We start from the raw sequence: 9,943 nt of genomic DNA on the forward strand, positions 1-9,943 counted from the left end.
CCTGCCTGCAGGCGGCTCTGGCTGCAGGGGTGGGCAGGACGGGGCAGCCCATGTCATCGGGCCCCCCAAAGTGGGAGGCCAGCTCTTGCACGGTGCAAGCAGCGAGCAGGGCCAGCAGGAGCCCTGCACTTCTGGAAAGTGAGGAAGGGCAACCTCCTCGGGACACACTGATTTTGAAACTGGGTCAGTGGCTGCTGGGTGGGGACAAGGGGGTGACACTGACTGGGAGGGGGGAGCTTCTCTGAGGCCTGAAGCCACAGCTTTCTCACAGGAAATGAGGCTGCTCTTCTTGACATGCTGCTTCTCCTTGGGAGGTACTGAGACCCTCAAAATGCAGAAGGAGTTGCCAGGGCGATTGCTTCGTGTTGTGAGACGCACTGGCCCTCAGCGCGGTTGGCGGAGGTGACGGGCTGGTGGGTGGCCCCGCCTGCTTGGGTTTCTGTATCTGCTACATGTGCGTTTTTTCAAGAAATGAATCATGCCTTACTTATTCTTCTGTAACTTGCTCTTTCCCATTCAGTGTTGTTACTTTGAACTCGACCTCTGTGGATACCTGAAGTTCTAGGTAATTTACTGTGGCTTCTGAGACTACACCATAATATATGTAAGGTCTGTCCAGAAAAAGTCCAGCCGTTGTTAATAGAACAAGAATGGTTTGCACGACTCCGATGTGACCTGGCAGCCAAGGAGAGTGGACTGGGATGCGCATGCGTGAACAGTGAGGCCTTCCCTGTACTAGTCGGTGGGGGTGGGAGACGCCGTTGAGTGAGCGTGTGTCCTATGTGGCTGGCTCATTCAAGATGACTGAGCGAGCAGAGCAACGAATCTGCATCAGACTTTGTGTTAAGCTTGAACGTTCCTCTGCAGAAAGTATTCGGATGATTCAGGAGGCCGCAGCTACGGGCGGGCACCTGGTGATTGGCAGCTTCATCGTGACAACATGCTCACTCATGCATCACGTCTTGTGCAGAATTTTTTGGTGAAACATCAAATCACCCAAGTGACTCAGCCCCTCTACAGCCCTGTGACTTCTGGCTTTTCCCGGAACTAAAATCACCTTTGAAAGGGAAGAGATTTCAGACTGCTGATAAGATTCAGGAAAATGCGACGGGGCAGCTGATGGCGACTGGGAGACCTGTGTGAGGTCCCAAGGTGCCCACTTTGAAGGGGACTGAGGGGTCATTGTCCTACTACAGTGTCTCCTTATCTTCTCTACAGGCCTCTGTCTTTCACAGTGCATGGCCGGACGCCTCCTGGACAGACCTCGTACACCTATAATCCTACTCATGGGATAGTTGTCTGTTTCTCTCCCTTTTTTAGGATCCAAATCTTTACTCATTAAAATACGTGGGCATGGCTGAAGTAGTGCTGAGGGAGAAATTTATAGCACCAAGTGATTACATCAGAAAAGAGTTCTCGAATCGACAATCTAAGTGCTAACTTGAGAAACTAAAAAAGGAGAAATCCGAAGATGGTAGAAGGGAGGAAATACTGAAGATAACAGAAACCGATGAAACTGAAACCAGGAAAACAACAGAGAAAAACCAATGAAACCAAAAGCTAGTTCCCGGGGGAAATCAATACGGCCGACCATTCTGCAGCCGACAAAGAGAGGGACAGACGTCACCGCGACCGTGAACGGAACGGAGGCTCAGGACAGACCCTGAGGTTGTGGAGGGACAGTGGGGACTCTGAACGACGGTGCACAGTGAGGGGGGGGTCCCTCTGCACCATGGAACCCGGCTCAGCAGTGACAACGCATGAGCTACCGACACGCTCGGGAGGAGTGTGCTTGGTGAAAAACCAACCTACAACGGTTGCACGTTGTGTGATTTCACTGGCACCACATTCCCAAAGTGACGGAATTACAGGGCAGGGTCAGCGTGTGCCACGGGCTCGGGGGGACAGAAGGGGAGAGGTGGCTGCAGCTTTCAGGGGCAGCATGACAGAACTGCCACAAGTGACTGGGGTGGTCACACGATTCTACATGTGTGTTAGATTACACAGAACCACATGTGACAACATGCAACCTCAGGAAGGTTGGTGGGTGTGTCTGTGTGGATTCCTGGCTGCGATACTGTTCTACAGTCTTGCAGGGTGTTCTGAAGGGTGTGCGGGGCTCTCCGTGTTATTTCTCACAACTGCACATGAATGCACAATCATCTCAAAATAAAAAGACCCGGACATGGCCCCCATGACTGGCCTGTGCGTGTGTCTCGCACACACAGACCAGCCTCTCCCTGGAGGACACACCTGGCAGCGAGGCCGCAGCGTCAGGAGACACCCCCCTCCCACTTCCCCAGCTCATTCTCGGTGTCTGTTCCTCTGTACCCTCCCCCTCCTCGGCACACGGTGAGTCAGAGCCAGCGCTGTTCGCTGGGAGACGTTCAGCTCCCGAGGACGCGTGGGCAGTCCACCTCCGTGTGTTTTCCTAGCCCGCCGGGTCTCTCTTCCACACCAGCCGGCTCCCTCACGCCGCTTCCTGCGGGGTGGCTGGCTTTATGCTAGGAGTTTTAGGGCTTTTCACATAGTCCAGAGACCCCACCTACATCTACGTCTGTCTGTCTGTCCCTGTCCTCTGAGCGCCGATCTAGTTTTCATCACAGAGCCTCGCACCTAGCAGCGGGGGCCACAGAGTCCAGGGAGAAGTAACATTCAGACCCACACGCTTGGGTTTGTAACAGTGACCGAGTGTGAGGCCCTCCCGGCAGCTGCAGAACCCAGGTTAGTGTCTGGCTGCAGCGGGAGGGAGATGCTGCCTCCGCAGGCAGCCTCAGCTCCGCTGGGAGCCCCGGCCTGCTCCTGGCCGCCTGAGCTGTGGCGGTGGGCCCTGCCTCCCCGGCCCCTTGCAGGAAGTCACCGGCAGGCATCCCCTCCTGGCTCTGCATCTCTGAGGCCTGGCCAGCCGCTGGCGGCGTCTCTGCCTGCCCTGAACAGCAGGCGCCCCGCTGCACTGCTCAAGCCCGCTCTGGTGCCCCCACATTCAGCTGCCGTCTGCTTCCTTCCGTGCCTCTTAACGGGCCCACAGAACTGTCTTACTGCTTTGTGGCTACTCATTAAAAATGACACTAAGTGATCAGAATACTTCCCTTTTATTGACAGCTAAGGAAGGCGAGCTGAGGATGACTAACAGGCGTGTGACGGCACCGCTGTGGCCGCATCACTCCGAGGAGGAAGCGTGTTTTTGGGAGGGGCAGCTCATTCCTGGTGGGATTTTAATTAGCAGGGGAAGAGGGAGGCAGGTGTGTAAGGTTGATGAACTGTGTCCTGCTCCCCAAGGCCGTGTGGGGCGGCCACCGGGGCCGGTGACCAGCTCCTGGAACTGGGCCTCGTGGGGCCGGGTGTCTGTGGGCCTTGGTTGTCTCATCAGTGGAAACGAGGGCCTAAGAGGGTAGTGACGTGAACGGAGAGCGTCCCAGGCTGTCGGGACAGTGGCGAGATGGCGTGCGGCTCTCAGAGCAGACCCTGGCGTGGGCAGTGGTCAGTAAGTGCGACTGGACACGGGTGGAAAGGACGCCCACACGGTTGCCGGCACTGCGTCCCCGTTTTAAAGAATCTAGAGAGAAAGTGCAAAGCCAACAAACTAACCTGAAATGAGCACTTAAAAACTCAGGCAGAAATAGGACCTTCGCAAGAAGGGCTTTTCACGTCGTCCTGGTGGACCACTGCCAGACCCGGCATCCCAAACCACGGCGGGACCACCACGGCGGGAGCTGTCCCTGAACTTTCTAATCTCTGGGCAGAAAGGTGATGCTTTAGAAAGATTTTCAAAGTGCCCTGGAACAAAATAGCTTTGTTTAACCCCGAGTTAGAAAAAGTAGTCACTTCAGAACAGGGAATCCCTTGGGGGTTCCTGCACATCAACAGTTCACAACAATGTTAAGGGCAGTCGATCGCGGTTTCGGTTTAAAACGAGTGATGGGCGGCCTCCCTCAGCCGGTAGAAACAGCTGTTAGGTGGGCCTCCTCCTGGGGGAGTGGGTTGGCGGGTCCTCCGGAAGACTTGCCTCTTCCCAGCCACACCGCGCCCCCCACCTTGGCTCTGTACGCCTGGGGCCCACTCGCTCAAAGGTGGCCACCAGGGAGCCTGTGGTGCGGGCGAGGGACTGAGCCCAGACAGGGTAGCCCTGACCTTTGGGCTGCTGGTCTGTAAAATGTCTCTCTGACCTTGGCAGGCTACAGTCTTCTCCCCAAACCACAGGTCTTAAATAGGGTCCCCCTCCCCGACGCCGGCAAAGTCTGCTTCCCCTGAAACCCTCAGCCGCCTGTGAGGGTATCACAGCGCCCACCCCCCCAGCTGTGCCAGTGACTTCCGCGGTGCAGAAGAGGGGATCACATGGTGTTGATTCTCTCTCAGATCCTGGCAACAGCCGCACAGAGAACCAGGAACCAGAGCGCACCCATTTCCTGCCAGCGTCCCACTGAGATCCCCAAAGAAACCGACCCTTTCAACAAACCCTACTCCCCGCCCCGCCCCGCGGGGCCAAAGAGGGAGACCCTCAGGGACCCCGGGCGCTGCCCCGGCAGCCTGCCAGACCTGGAGTCGCCTGGGCCCCAGGGATGGCTGCAGACGCCCCACACCTTCGGGCTGCCCCTCCAGGCTGTCGGGCCAGGAAGGCTTCCTGCCCAGGAGGGGCTGCACCAGTGCCGGCGGGCAGGTGGGTGCAGGTGGAGCGGCCAAGCCCGGACAGCCCAGCAAAGGCGGAAGCCAGGCCAGTCGCTTGTCACTGCCTCCTGGGAGCCAGCCCAAAGGGAAGCTGAGCCTCCTCCAGGGTGTAGAGAAGGGGGTGGTCGGCTCCACTCCAGGTGAAGAATTAGAAAGCACTTTAAGCTCCTAGGGACCCGGAGCCTTCTGGCCCGCTCGTCACCAACATCGTCTCTGCACTCCCAGAGCGACCACTTTGGTCCTGGCCACCCCCAGCCCAAGTGCTTCTGAGAGACCCAGGCCAAGTCTGGACAGAGACCAGCCCGGAGACCCGCCGATTCCAGACTGGCATCTACACCCGCACCGACGAGCACAGGGAGGCCGCGGGCCGCCACCTGCTGCTACCTGTCCCCACCTGCCCCACCACCTGCCTACCCGCTCCTGGTCACCGCTCCCCGCTCGCAGCGCACACACACAAAGCGCCGCCGTCCCCAGGAAAATCACCCACCGTGATGCACTCGCCGCTGCCACGCGGAACACTGCACGGGGTCCAGGCCGCCGCCCGGCCCCACGCACGGGGTCCCCGGGGCCTTTGGCGCCGCCTTCCGGGTCTGCGACTCGGGCCGCCCGGCGGGAGGCTCGTCCTCACTGGCGCGCAGCGGTGACTGACACGCTGCTCCAGGCCCGCGCGCACCCCGCCCATCCCCGCCCCCTCCCGGCTTCCTGCTCCAGGTAAACACCGCCGCGCCCCACCCGCCTCCCCGGCCAGCGCAGAGAGAGAGGGGAGGACCCAGGGGATGACCTCCGCGTCGCCTCGCCACGTGCAGCCCAGGACACGCGAGGACTCCCGCGCAGTTCAGCCCGGGAGGGCGGGGCAGGAGGGCAGACGCACTGACCTGCTGCTCCTCAGCCTCTGGAACTACCCGAGAGGGGCTCCTCACCGAGCTCCTCCCCGCAGAGCGACCCAAGACTTGGGCGCAGGCGGCTGGTCGGAATCCACCGCCCTGCGGGTTCAGTGCCAGGTCTTCAGTGCTCAGGAGCGGGGCGGGGGGGTGGGGGGGGGCGTCGCAAGGGCTAGCCAGCCCTTGGGACCACGTGGGGGTCAGCTCTGCTGGGGCCCAGGACCTCCGGCAGGAGCTGGGCCTGAGAGCACAGGTGCCTCCCTCCTCCTGCAGGTGTAAAGCGCCCGGGGGGCAGAGCAGCAAGGACCCGGAGCCCCGCCGCTGCAGCCTGTGTCTGGTAGCCCCTAGTCCTGGTGGGAAGGAAGCCCGCACTTCGGACATTAGCCACTTGCATTTGATGGAGTCAGAGACCTTCCCCTGCATGGATGCTCAGCCTCCTCCTGATGGTGTGAAAGTAGGAAGTGGGGGGCAAGACCCCCACTGAGACCCTGGCATTCCTCCTGACTTAGGGGCCAGGTCCGGAACTGAACCTGACCCTCCCCAGCAGCCCGGGGACCAGGCAGTGTCTGTTGAGGGACAAGATCAGCGAGTCCATCCCCCAGGCCAGGCGTTTGGGGACAGCACAGGCACTTCCAGGGTGTTCCAGAGCAGTCTGCCACGACTCAGCGCCCTTAGGGACGGGATCCACCCACCAGGCTCCAAGACGGGCCGTTCTACCAGCTATGAGTCCCCGAAACATAAATATTTAATTCAATCCTTTCTCAGAAGAGATTGGCGAGAGGAGAGGACATCAGGGTGGGTCCTCATAAGAAGAGGGAAGAGGGACAGAAGAGAAGCCAGGTGGCACAGAGGCAGGGGCTGGAGGGGCGTGGCCACGAGCTAAGGAAGACCCTGGCTGCCAGGAGCAGGGAGACGCAGGAAGGACCCGGCAGGCACACCCAGAGACTTAGGGGAGCATGTGGGAGATGCAGTGGTTGTAGATTTCTAGCTCCGGGCTCTGGGGAGCCCGAGTCTGTAGTTCAGGGCCAGAGGGAAGCTGTGGGTGTCCAAGGAGGGGCCCGGGGCTCAGGCCTCTTCCCTGCCCTCCCCAGCCACCTGAGGCCCCTGCGCTGCCGCAGACAGCCCCATGCAACTGGCCTCCCTCCCTGGCTTCAGAAGCCTCTCTTGTTGCCCCCGCAGACACTCGGCCCCCACTCCCGGGGCCCTCCCCGTGGGAGTGCCTGTGTGCAGGCTCCATGGCCAGGCCAGCACCAGTCCTGTCTGTGTGGGCGCCTGAGAGACCCAAGGGTGGGTGGGGAGCCTGCGTGAAGTTGGAGAAGACCCGAGGGTCCCTGATGTGATCTTTGGGGTGCACAGCCAAGTGGGGCAGCGGCAGGCAGGGTGCCGGCCGAGCAGGCTCTGGGGCGTGAGATGCTGAGGACCTGTGGGCTTTCTGGGGTGCAGCACTGTGGCGGGAGAGACAGACAGGAGGTGAGGGACACAGGGAGGGCCAGGCCTCCCGGAGCTGGCGTCTGGGTAAGGAGCTGTGTGGCCACCTGCTGCGCGTGGGTCTGGGGTCCAGGAGGCTGCGGCAGTGTGTCCTGTAGCTCTGCGGGACGGAACAGTGGGAGAGTCTAGAATGCAGAGAGCCTTCGGGAAGAGTCGGTGACCTTGGGGGTGAGCTAGCATCGCTCCAGCCAACGCCTGGTCCCAGCGCTCCCCCGAGGCCCACGTGGCTGTGGGGGCTGAGCTCAATTCCCTGTCGATTCCTGGGGCACCAGCTGGAGCCTTTCCAGGGGCTCACTGCTGAGTTTAACCCCGCAGAGAGTGGCGCCCTGACACAGCAGCCCCGGGTAAGTATCCACCGTGCTTGTCCCAAGGGCTGGAGTTGGGATTCAGAGGCAGGCGGGCTGGCAGCTGGGCAGGGGACAGGGCCCACCAATGGGCACAGGGTTGGGGGCAGGACCCGGAGGGGCTGCGGAGAAAGGAAGGCGCCTTGTCGATGGCCGATGGCTGATGGCTGATGGCCGGCGGGGAAGGTCGATGTGGGTGCGCGCGGGCGGTGGCGTGGGTCAGGTTTGCATTCGGAAAGGCCGTCCATGCCACTCCAGACTGCACGCTGTTAACGTCCCTTGGGTCCCGTGTCCTCAGGTCTGACGGGACCGTTGTGTCCCAGGAGCCAGACTGCCCGCGACCTGTGATTTGAGCTTTCGGGTGAACGGTCTCCGCTCTGCCAAGTCCCCTCAGAGACCACCACTTCCGGAGGCAGCGCATGCCTTTCCTGCAGTGCCTGACCCCCCCACCACGAGAATTCCCCCACGTCCCCCCATCCTGCAGTGCACGACCTGCTAACTCTGTGTGTGACTGCTAATCGGAGGATAAAATTCTGAGTTCTTAGAGGCTGTTCCTTTGGACGTAGAGGAAGGCTGCCTGAGGGTGAAGGAACTCCCTCCAGCAGATACAGACGAGAAGGGGATGAAAGCGAGGGGTCGGGCAGGCGGCAGGCGGCCTGGTGCCTGGATTCCGTGGAGCCCATCCACCTGACCAGGGCAGGAAGCCCGCTGTGGTCATTCCACTGTGACCCCCGGCTCCAAACCCGCTGCCGGGCCCTGACCAGTGCCACCCCTTTGTTCCTCCACAACCCCGAGATCGCGGTGGCCACCGTGGGGATGCTGTCGTAGCCGTTTTCACCTCAGGAGGTCCGGGGCAGTGTGCTTGCTCATCCTCGAGTGTGGCTTTATTTAGTTTTCAAAACGAGCCCTACGAATGAGGGGAAAGGATTGGCCAAGTTGCCGAAGGTCATGGCCCAAGTGAGCAGCGGTTCCAGGACCCGCCTGGTGCCCAAGCCGGGGTTTCAGCAGCCGTTGGACGAGTCCTCTTCAGGGTCGTGTTTGCTCTTCTCACTCACTTTTGCTTCTCTCCCTCTGTGTCCCCGAGGCCTTGAAGGTGGTGAACAGCGTGGGTGGGACCAAGGTCCCTGGGCCCTCCTAGGTGCTGGCGTCGGCCGGGCTGTGCTGTCCAGAGAAAGTAACAGCCGTTGGGTCCTCTTCCCATGTGAGGGCTGCATGCCCCCCACCTCGTCCTCATGATGGGGGGCCGCACGATGTCCACCCGGGGCCGTTACAGAATGCCCATGGCTCTGGCCGTGGTTTTCTTGCTGTGGTGTTAACCACCAGGAGGAGAGGTTGGCTGCTAATCAGGAGCACTGGCCACACCGCACACTTGACCTGCTGCTTGCGGGCCAGGATGTCCTGCAGCCTGAGTTGCTGAGCCCTGGAGACACCTACGAGGAAAGCGACCCGGGAGGCGGGTGGCCTGAGGGTAAAGGGTGGCCAGAGCACGCAGTGGTCATCTGGGGGTTGGCCCCACACTTTGAGGGGTCTGCTCTCACTGGGAGGGAGATTCTCTTCTCGCAAGGGTTCCGTGCTCACATTAGCCAAACCCGCGTCGGCTGTGACGTCAAGACACACCCAGGCTCCGAAAGGCACCACCGTGTGACATTGTTCTCATTGCTTTTACAGAGAGAGGAGGGAAGAGAGAGGAACTTCGACGTGAGACAGAAACAGTGACTGCCTGCCTCCTGCAAGTGCCCGGGCAGGGAATCAAACCTGCAACCTTCCAGTTATAGGACGACGCTCCAACCCAGTGAGCCACACCGGTCAGGGAAGAAGTATTGACTTTATTAATATAACTAATATCATTAACAGAAATCATTAGTGATTAGGAGTAATTATCAATAATAGTCGCAGTAACGGCACCTCCCCACACAATTAGACAGCTGTGCAATGTAATCGCATGTCTGTTTACAATGGGGAAACTGAGGCTCAGGGACTTAAATAGCTGTCTGGATTTGAACCTTGGTCTCTGATTCTGAGCTGCAGGCTCCTTCCACGGCACCACCCTGAATCCGCGACAAAGGAATATTCACCAGAGCAAATTGGATCGGCCCCTAGCTGGGGGGTCCTTGGTGCTTGTTAAGAAGCCGTGGTTGTCTGCCTCTGAAGACGGTGAGTGAGAACACCTGAGGGCTGTGGCCGGGCTTGCCTTGCCCACACTCCCGACTCCCATCTGGCCAGCTGGAGACGGAGATGGGACGGAGCCCTCCACAGTCCCTGCAGGGGCGGGGACACCCACAGTCTGAACTCCCAGGCCCCCCTCACCCTTTTTTCTACTTTTTATGTCTTCTTATTCACCATTTGCCTCCCTCCGTTACTTGACTCTGGAGTGGAATTCTTAAACGGCCCTGGTGTCTTTAGGAGTCCACAGGACTGGCTGCTGGGCGTCGGGGAAGGAAGGAGATAATCGCGAGCATTTCTGAGCGGTTTGTCATCTAGTGAAAACAGCATTCTTCTCTGACCCTCTCCGAGGTGTCGAGTGTCCGTCACAGGACTCCCCCGTGTGCGGTGTGCGTGGTCCCA

At 60.0% G+C, this 9,943-nt stretch overlaps 1 protein-coding gene across 1 annotated transcript in view; it reads right to left on the reverse strand.

Annotated features, from left to right (window-relative positions):
* Positions 1-5,310, reverse strand: part of MBP (myelin basic protein) — a 65,565-nt gene extending 60,255 nt beyond the window's left edge. Inside the window, 1 exon segment of the mRNA XM_024580217.4 lies at positions 5,153-5,310. The gene's annotated coding sequence lies outside the window, so the exon portion shown is untranslated.
* Positions 5,311-9,943: the final 4,633 nt, after the last annotated feature.

Source organism: Desmodus rotundus, chromosome 10 (genome assembly GCF_022682495.2).
Source record: "Desmodus rotundus isolate HL8 chromosome 10, HLdesRot8A.1, whole genome shotgun sequence".
Taxonomy (NCBI): Eukaryota; Metazoa; Chordata; class Mammalia; order Chiroptera; family Phyllostomidae; genus Desmodus; species Desmodus rotundus.